The sequence below is a fragment of the Notamacropus eugenii genome, chromosome 1 (genome assembly GCF_028372415.1).
Source record: "Notamacropus eugenii isolate mMacEug1 chromosome 1, mMacEug1.pri_v2, whole genome shotgun sequence".
Taxonomy (NCBI): Eukaryota; Metazoa; Chordata; class Mammalia; order Diprotodontia; family Macropodidae; genus Notamacropus; species Notamacropus eugenii.
The window spans coordinates 695,524,014-695,533,491 of NC_092872.1; positions in this window are offsets into that span (position 1 = coordinate 695,524,014).

Genomic DNA, 9,478 nt, shown 5'->3' on the forward strand with positions numbered 1-9,478 from the left:
CAGGAGTGGGGCACTGTGACTTGAGTCTCTGGGTCCTCAAGTGCAACCTTTTGACTAAATCCAAACTTCACAAAACGAATCTCCTTAATAATAATTTTTTTTTAAATAAAATAAAAATAAACGGATCTGTCCTGTGAAGTTTGGATTCAGACAAAGAGTTGTACTTGAGGACCTAGAAGGCCACATGTGGCCTCAAGCCACAGGTGCCCCACCCCTGACCCAGGCTATAGCTATAGCAGGACAGCTTCGAAAGTTTGTCTGGTCTTGATAAATTGTCGTGGCAAAATCACACTTGAACCCATCATCAGAGCAACAGTTTGATTTGGTCCAATTAAGTCACAGGTTCTTCAAGTTCCTAATATTTCTGTTCCTTCCTTAGGTTCTTTCTAGTTCTAATATTTTAAATTCTAAGGTCCCTTCTAGCTCTGTCATTCTACATTTTACATTCTGAGGTTCCTTCTGCCTCTGACAGTTTATGTTCTTTTGTTGTTGTTTTTCAGTCATTTTCAGTCACGTCTGACTCTTCATGACCCCATTTGGCGTTTTCTTGGCAAAGATACTGGAGTGGTTTGCTATTTCCTTCTCTAGTTCATTTGACAGTTGAGGAAACTAAGGCAAACAAGGTTAAGTGACTTGCCCAGGGTCACAGCCAGCAAGTGTCTAAGGCCAGATTTGAACTCAGGAAGATGAGTGTTCCTGACTCTGGGCCTGGTGCTCTGCCTACTGTGCTAGCCAGCTACCCAGTTCCAGGTTCTATCTGCTAACATTCTGAACAGCACCTTTCATCATAAGTCCTTCAGAATTGTCTCCAATCATTATATTGTTGAGAATAGCTAAATTATTCCCAGTAGATCATCACACAATGTTTCTGTTACTGTGTACAAAGTTCTCCTGGTTCAACTCATTTCACTTTGCATCAGTTCATATAAGTCTTTCCAGGTTTTTCTGAGAGCATCCTGCTTATCATTTCTTATAGCATAATAGTATTCCATAACAATCATACATAATAACTTGTTCAGTCATTCCCCAATTAATAGACATCCCCTCAGTTTCCAATTCTTTGCCACGACTAAAAGAGCTGCTCTAGATATTTTTGTACATATAGGTACTTCTCCTTTTCGTTTTTTATCTCTTCAAGATACAGACCTAAGAGTGGCATTGCTTGGTCAAAGAGTACACAGGGTTTTATAGCCCTTTGGGCATAGTTCCAAATTGTTATACAGACTGGTTGGATCAGTATACAACTTCATCAACCATGCATTAATGTTTTAATTTTCCCACATCCCTTCCATCATTTGTCATTTTCCTTTTCTGTCATATTAGCCAATCTGATAGGTGTAGAGGTTGGTCAGTTGTTTTATTTGCATTTTGCAAATCACTATTGATTTAGAGCACTTTTTTTCTTATAACAATAAATAGCTTTGATTACTTTATCTGAAAACTGCCTTTTCATATCCTTTAGCCATTTATCAATTAAGGGATAGCTCTCATTTCTATAAATACAAACATTTATTCTATATATACAAGAAATGAGATTTTTATCAGAGAAACTTGCTATAAAAATTTTTTTCATAGTAATGATTACCAACTATTTCCCACCATCCTATTTCCTCCCTGTTTCTCCTACTCTGTCCTTTCACCCTGTCCATTCACAAAATTCAAATTTATAAAAATCAGAGCCATTCCCCAATTGATAAATGAGCAAAAGATATTATCAGTTACTGAAGTAATCAAAGCTATCAAAGTAATCAATAACTCACTGTTGATTAAAGAAATGCAAATTAAAACAATAGGTACTACCTCATACCTATCATATTGGCTAATAGAACAGAAAAGGTAAATGACAAATGTTTGGAGGGGATGAGGGAAAAATGAGACATAAATGCATTGCAGGTAGAGTTGTGAACTGATTCAACCATTTTATAGAGCAATTTGGAACTATGCCCAAAGGGCTATAAAACTATGCACAACCTTTGAGCTAACAATACCACTACTAGGTCTGTATCCCAAAATATATTTAAAACAAAACAAAAAGGAAAGGGACCTATATGTACAGAAATATTTATAGAAGCTTTTTTCTGAGGGTAAAGAATTAGAAATTGAAGGGATGCCCATCAATTGGGAAACGGCTTAACAAATTGTGATATGTGATTATGATGGAATACTATTATACTACAGGAAGTGATGAGCAGAATCTCAGAGAAACCTGAAAAGACTTACATAAGCTGATGATACAAAATGAAACGTACTGTGTACAAGGTCACAGCTATATTGGATGATGGTCAGCTATGAATGACTTAGCCATTAGCAATTCAATGATCCAAGACAGCTCTGAAGGACTTATGATGAAAAATACTATCCATCCCCAGAGAAGGGTCAGAATGCAGGTTGAAGCATACTTTTTTAAACTTTATTTTTCTTGAGGGATTTTTTTTGTCTATGTTTTCTTTTACAACATGACTATTATGGAAGTGTTTTGCATGACTACACATATATAACCTGTATCAAATTCCTTGCCTTCTCAATGGGGCGTGCCATGGGGAGGGAGAGAATTTGGAACTCAAAGTTTTAAAAATGAATGTTAAAAATTATTTTTACATGGAACAGGGAAAATAAAATACTAAATAAAAAATGAATTATAAAAATTTTCAAGTGATTGGCTTCTGACTTTTACCTCTTCCCATCTAGTCTCTTTTATCAGCACCCCACCCCCTTCTCTTATCGCCTTCCCCTCCTAATTCCCTGAATGGTAAGATAGATTTCTATACCCAGTTGAGTGTATATATCCCTCTTCGAATCAATTCCCGTGAGAGTAAGGTTCACAAGATCAGACTTCAGTCCCCTTTTTCTAGCTTCCTTTCCACTGTAAAATCTCTTTCAGGCCTCTTTTATGTCAGATAATTTACCCTGCTCTACGTCTCCCTTTCCCCTTCTCCCAGTGCATTCTTCTTTCTCAGCCCTCAGTTTTATTTTTTTAGGTAATCATCCCTTCATACTCAATTTACACCTGTGCCTTCTGTCTGTATATACTCCTAACTGCCTAATAATGAGAAAGTTTTTAGGAGTTACAAGTATCATTTTCCCATGTAAGAAGGTAAACAGTTTAACATTGCAACTGTTATTATTAGGTATCAAATTAATGGTGAAATACTATAGGAGTTCAGGGAGAGATTTCCCTCTAGCCTGCAGTAGTTAGGAGAGGCTTCCCAGAGGAGATAGGGTATGAACAGGTGTGTGGAGGATGGGTAGGATTTGGACAGGAGCTGGGAAAAGTACTTGAGAGTCTCCCTACGTTCCTATATCTAATTCAGCTACACTAGCGATTTTTGAAAAATAAATTTTATTTCTCTCTTTTATATTTACCTTACTTAAATTTCTCTCTGTATTTCTCCCCACTGCCCCGACCCTGCCCCCATCCATCCCATATAACAAATAATCTTTTTTTTAAGGAGGAAAAACAATCAGCAAAAACTGATCAATATATTAAAAACATATGTAGTATTCCACACCCTTGGAGCACAGGGAGGTATCTTCTCATTTTGCTTGTTTGGGGCTGTTTGTTCTGTGTAATTTTGTAACATTTCTTTTCCATTTGCATTGTATATAGTTTTTCGTTAACTCTACTTACTTCATTCTGTATCAGTTCATGTAATTCTTTCCATGCTTCTGTGCAGTCATAATAATTATTATTTCTTATAGTGAGCACAGGAATATTCCTTTATATTCACGCGCCATAATTGGTTTAGCCATTCCTTGATGCGCATCTACTTTGATTCTATTTGTTGCCACAAATAGTGCAGCCATAAATATTTTGGTGTACATGAGGACTAAGTTACAATGATTGACCAGGTCTCACTTTCCCAAGTCAACTAGTCTAGTCAATAAGCATTTATCACTGACTCTGTGCCAGGCATTGTGCTAAGCCTTGGGGATACAAATACAAAGACCTTCTAGCTTTCATTCTAACAGGAGAAGAGAGCACATGAAAGAGGCCAGAGATCAGAAGGAGGGGCAAGGTCCCCTTTGGGGGGCACAGTAACAAAGTTCAGAGAAGAAGGAAGGCAGGTCTAAGACCTTCCTCAAAATAGAGTGATAATATAGCTGTACTGTTGTATTCCACCAGTCATAGCTTTGTTTCTCCTCTCTCAGCTCTAACTCTCCAGAATTCACATCCCAGCCTTCTCACTCAGGAAAATACCTCTGCAACCACCTATGATATGTTGGTGAACTCCCTGGACACTACATTTGAGAAAGTGCCCAAGGTTTCCATGTTCACTCCTCTCTCTCTATCCCTCTGTTCAGGTCCAAATTTCCCCACCTTCTCACAGCCATCCTCAGCTCCCTTTTATGTGTTGTAAGCTCTATTAGAATTTAAGCTATTTGTATTTGTATCCCCAGGGCTAAGCACAATGCCTGGCACATAGTAAGTGCTTATCAAATTCACTTCCTCCCTCTCTCCCTCCCTTCTTCCCTCCCTCCCCCCCTCTCTCCTCCCCACTTCTCATTCTGCCCCTCTTGCTTCTCTCTCTGTTTTTCTGTCTCTCTGTGTCTCTATCCCCCTTCCTTCCTCTCTCCTCCCCTACTCCCTATTCTCCCTCTCTTCTCTCTCTCCGCACTGTCTTCTCTCTGTTTCTCCCATTCTCCCCTCTTCTCTCAGTATCTATCTCTCTCACTCTCCTCTTTGTCTCTGTCTCTGCTCCCCCTTCTCCTTCTCTCTTTTTCCAAGCAAGTGCCAGCCAAAGTCTAAACAATTGTGTTTGAAAGTACAAATGATAAAAATGGACTTTGAAACATAATTCTTTCCTAAATTGGGCATTGTTGGGAGTAAGTGAGGACTTAAGAGGAAGACGGACAAAATTAATCAACAAAAGAGAAACAGATTTTTGGAAGAAAGACAATAAGTCATCCTGACCCAAATCTAAGACTGAACTGACCTTAGGAAAGCAATAAAAGTGAATAAATAGCAAAGCAATAAAAGATGATCTGGATGAAAGAGCCTAAAAAAACAGCCAAAGATCTTGGTCAATTGCCTAAGCAGGTCTGGAAATATCCTGCTGCAGTTCCTGGAGAGAGCCTTGGATTAAAATCCTGGAGACTCAAGTTCAGATACTAACTTTGTCACTTCCCAGCTGTGTAACGTTGAGCAATCCACATCACTTCTCCTAGCTCTGTTTCTTCATCTGTAAAATGAGGATAATCATTCTTGCATTGCCATACTTATTTCATAGTATTATCATGAGGAACAGATGAGACACTGTATCTAAAATTCTCTATAAATCTTAAAACACCAAGTAAATGCCAGATGAAATTATTATTTATCGTCATTAATTTATTCAATACATAGTTATTAGGTACTGGGGATACAAAAAAAAAGCCAAACATAACAAGTTGCAAAAAATTTTCATATAAGGGAAAATGAGATAATTGCAAAGGAGATGTCCAATAAAGTGTTAGGAGAAATTTAAGGGAAAAGAGATAATTTTTAGCTGGGGGAATAATGGCAGGAGTGGTGGCCTGATGTTGGAGATCAGGCAGAGCTAACTAGATAAATTCATCTGAGAAGGGGTACAGTGGTACAGAAAATAGTCCTATGGGAATGGAGAAAACATGGAGGGGGACAGGAGAAGCAAACAGTTGGACAAGGAAGCCAGGGCCAAGTGCGAAGATGGCAGTCCCTTTAGAAGACGGGAAGGGGTGATATCCATTTCCAAAAGATTCTAACTGCAATGGTTGTGCTCCATAACTCCAGAGTCCCTGAGGTAAGGTGCAAGGATGATATCATCTTAGAGAAAAAGTGGGGCCACCCATACGTCAGCAACCTGAGTCAAGGTACTTTCCCAATTCAGGCTAGTTGTTGTTCTGGAGTGAAGGAGATGGAGAAGATGGCACCTAAGTGAGGTCTTGAAGACTTCAAGGTTTGGAGATGGGGAGGCAGCATCAGTCGATGCCAAGCAAGGGAGATTATGGGAGCAAGGGCATCAACACTGAAGAGGACAGGAAGGTGGGTGGGGAGAAAATTTTATAGTAAGCTAGAAAATAGAGTATGTTGTGGAGAGTAGTAGAAGAGAGGGATGGAGGCATGTAATATCATAACAGTATTTTAAAAAATCCAAAACACTTGTGTTTTCATCCATGATGCAGTTGACACTTGCTCTGTCAGAAGGTCAGTAATGCCTCTAACTCTACAATTGCCTCCCATTATTTGCCAGTTTACTGACTCATTCCTCTGATTGGTAAGTTCATGACTCCCTTCCCTTCCCCAGCTTTTCAGCTCTCTCTCTGTCTATGTTCGCATATATATTGTCTTCCTCCATTAAAACATAAGCTCCTTAAGGAAAGGGATTGTCTCGCTCATATTTGTTGTCCCAATGCTTAGCACAGTGCCTGGTACATAGTAAATATATAATAAATGTTCTTATCTATCTATTATTTTATCTTCTACCTATCTTTGTATTGATCAATCTTTTATCTATTACCTATCTATTAATCTATCTTTCATCTATCTCTCTATCTACTTCTGCAATTTATAGCTTTAGAGTTGATGGAAACTGAGAGATGATGTGACTTTTCAGGGTGAGATGTCCAGTATAAATACATATCAGAGGAGGGATTCCTGACTCTGAGATCAGCTATCTATCCAGGATAACAGGGCTGCCTCTCAGTACTATTATTCTTTTTATAAGGTATATGCTGCTTTACCTTAGGCAAGATCTCCAGTGTCTGACTTTTGCTAGTATACCCAGGTGCATAGGGAATGTGTTATCTGGGAAGCCAGAGTGTTCAGGGCTAGGCTTCAGGCACCCTCTCTCTGAAGAGGGAGCTAGAATTTGTGAAGGCCATTCACTCAGGGGTTCTAAGTAGTCTCCTGAACTCTGGGGCAAGGATGGAGAAAACTTTTGTTGGGGACTGAGGAGGAAATTATAACCTTGTTAAGGTCATAGGATCCTAATAGATAAAATTACGGATCATCTTTTCCACTCCCTCTGCTGGTTCCTAATTTGTGACTCTAAAGGGCCAGGCTACAGCTGGGTTTCTGAGAGATTCTTTCTAAGAGGTTAAGATGGTTTAAATATTATGGAAGCCCCTCCCAAGGCTTGACCTGGAGATCAGAGAAGTTCAAGGGTCTTGGTCTATGATAGGGAAATTCTTTAGGAGGAAGCCTATAATCAATTTTAAGTTATAGGGCATTCTAACTTTTTTCTGGACCTCAGTTTCCTCTTCTGAAAAATGAAAGAGTTGGACCAGATGATCTCTAAAACCTTTTCAGCCCTAACAGCCCATGCACTATTTTTCTTTCTGAGTTTAATATTCTATCTTCCTTTTTAAATTTTATTGATATCCTTTTCACTTCAAAATATATTTCTCCCTCTTCCTTTTAACTTCCCCAAAGCATTTTAATGAAAAGGTGGAGGGAGAGAGAGACAGAACAGAAGGGAAAGAGAGAGGAAAGAAGAGGGGAGAGAGGAAGAGAGAAAGAAGGATGAGGGAATATGGATAAAGGGACAGAAAGGAAGGAGAGAGGAAGCAGGGGAAGAAAGAACAGTTCAGCAAACTAATTGACATACCAACTGAATCTGACCATGTTCCACCTCCACAGTCCCCAGTGCAAACTCTAAGATCGTATGACTTTTTGGGAGGAAAAGAAAGAATATTTTATAAGTTATTTGATTCCTATTGAGAGAATCCTGAGGTTCCCTGAAGGCGTGGGAGGGAAGTGCACCAGAATCCGATGGCTACCTGAGGGCCAGCAGAGTATTTCACCCTTCTTAGGAAGACCTCAGGAATCAGGCTCTGAAAAGAAAGGAAGATCCCTTCTCTCCCTGTCCACTAAGAGATTATTCCTGTCTAACCAAACTGCTCCTGGGGCCTGGAACACTAGTCACAAAGAAGAGGGTATAAGCCCTGAGGTGATACAAAGGGATGGTCATCCAACCACAGACTACCTTTGAGAAGTGATTCGTATGATAAAAAAACAATGTTATTTGACTTGCTTTTGAAATCCTAGGTTTAAGTCCTGGTGCTGCCTCTGACCAGCTGCTTGTTCTCGGGGGAGTTATTTCTCCTCTCTGCCCCTCGTCTATCAAGGGGAATGGCGATTTTGGTGCTCCTTGCTCACAGAGGGTTCTTGTGAGGAAAAGTCTTTGACAGCCTTAAAGCAGACATAAAAATGTAAGCTGTCCTTATTGTTCTGAGGCAGTCTGCCAGATGCTGTGTTTATTCGTCCAGTGTCTTACTTTGTAATTCACACTCTTGAGAAAGCAGCCAAGTCAGATAGAGTCAGTCCCTGTGCCAGCGGAGGCTTGGGGAGTGGGAAGAGAAATTGCAGTGAGAGCAGAGGGGAAAGACAAATGGGAAGGGAGGAGACAACCACAGAAGATGAATACAAACAACTCACATTGATATTGTACTTTGAGGCTTCCAAAGCATTTTCCTCAGTGACCCTGTGAAGGGAGGTAATTGAGACTCAGAGCCCAGCAAGAGGAAGGGGAGGTTCAGATAAGAGAGAAACCCACCAGGCTGGAACAAACCTAGCACTCAGGAAGAAGGTATTTGCTCACATACCTAGATATAAACTCAAATGGCCAGGAGGACTTGGAAAGGGGGCATACTTTTGTCCTTTCATGCCTTCTGTCTAGGGAAACCTATTTTTAGCAATGGTTTAGGTTTGAAGGTGAAAACTAAGTGCACTAATTCATCTGTTCTACACTTCTTTGAAGGACAGTGATGATTCACCCCTATTTTATGGATGGGGATAACTGAGTCTCGTGGAGGTTATGCAAAGTCATATAGTTTGTAGCAGAACTAAGATTCCTACCTCCTAGTGAGCTCTTTCCAACTCTTTCTACATTATAAACTCACAGCTTCCTTGACCCTGTAGAAATAGGGTTGTCTTCAGCCTCATACTTCAATCAGGGTCAGTGAGAAGGTAGAAGGATAGGTGGGACTTCATGGAGATAGAATTTGCATTAGAGACCTGACCATACTCCTCCACTCTCATGGACTACTTGTTCCAATCTTCTGTACCCAGTGTCCAAGTAAGACCCTTCCAGGTTCTAGAAGAGGTCAAGCATTTAGGGTGGAAAGCTGGTCCTGAGCATCTGGAATTTTCAAGGGACTCTTCTCCTCCCCTGTCATGAGTTTGGGCAACTATGCCACACTCAGGCCTTTGGAAGCATCAGGCAAAGAGGAGGGAGCTCAGACAGCTGCTGAGGAAGGTGAGAGCCATGGCCAGGGCTTGTGGAGAGCCACCCTTTTCTGAAGAACCAGGGCCAGCCTGAGCGCTGAGGGCTGTAGCAGCAGAGAGATGACCAAGAGGCTGAAGATGTGGTAAAGGAACCAGCAGATGGAAAAAAGAAGGAATAATCATGGGCACCACCTTCAACAGGCATGTTTTCATCATAATTCTCAGTCAGTGGACTCTGTGGGCCACCCAACGGCAGCAAATGAGCAGTATATTAAGTGGGATGGTGAAGCCAAG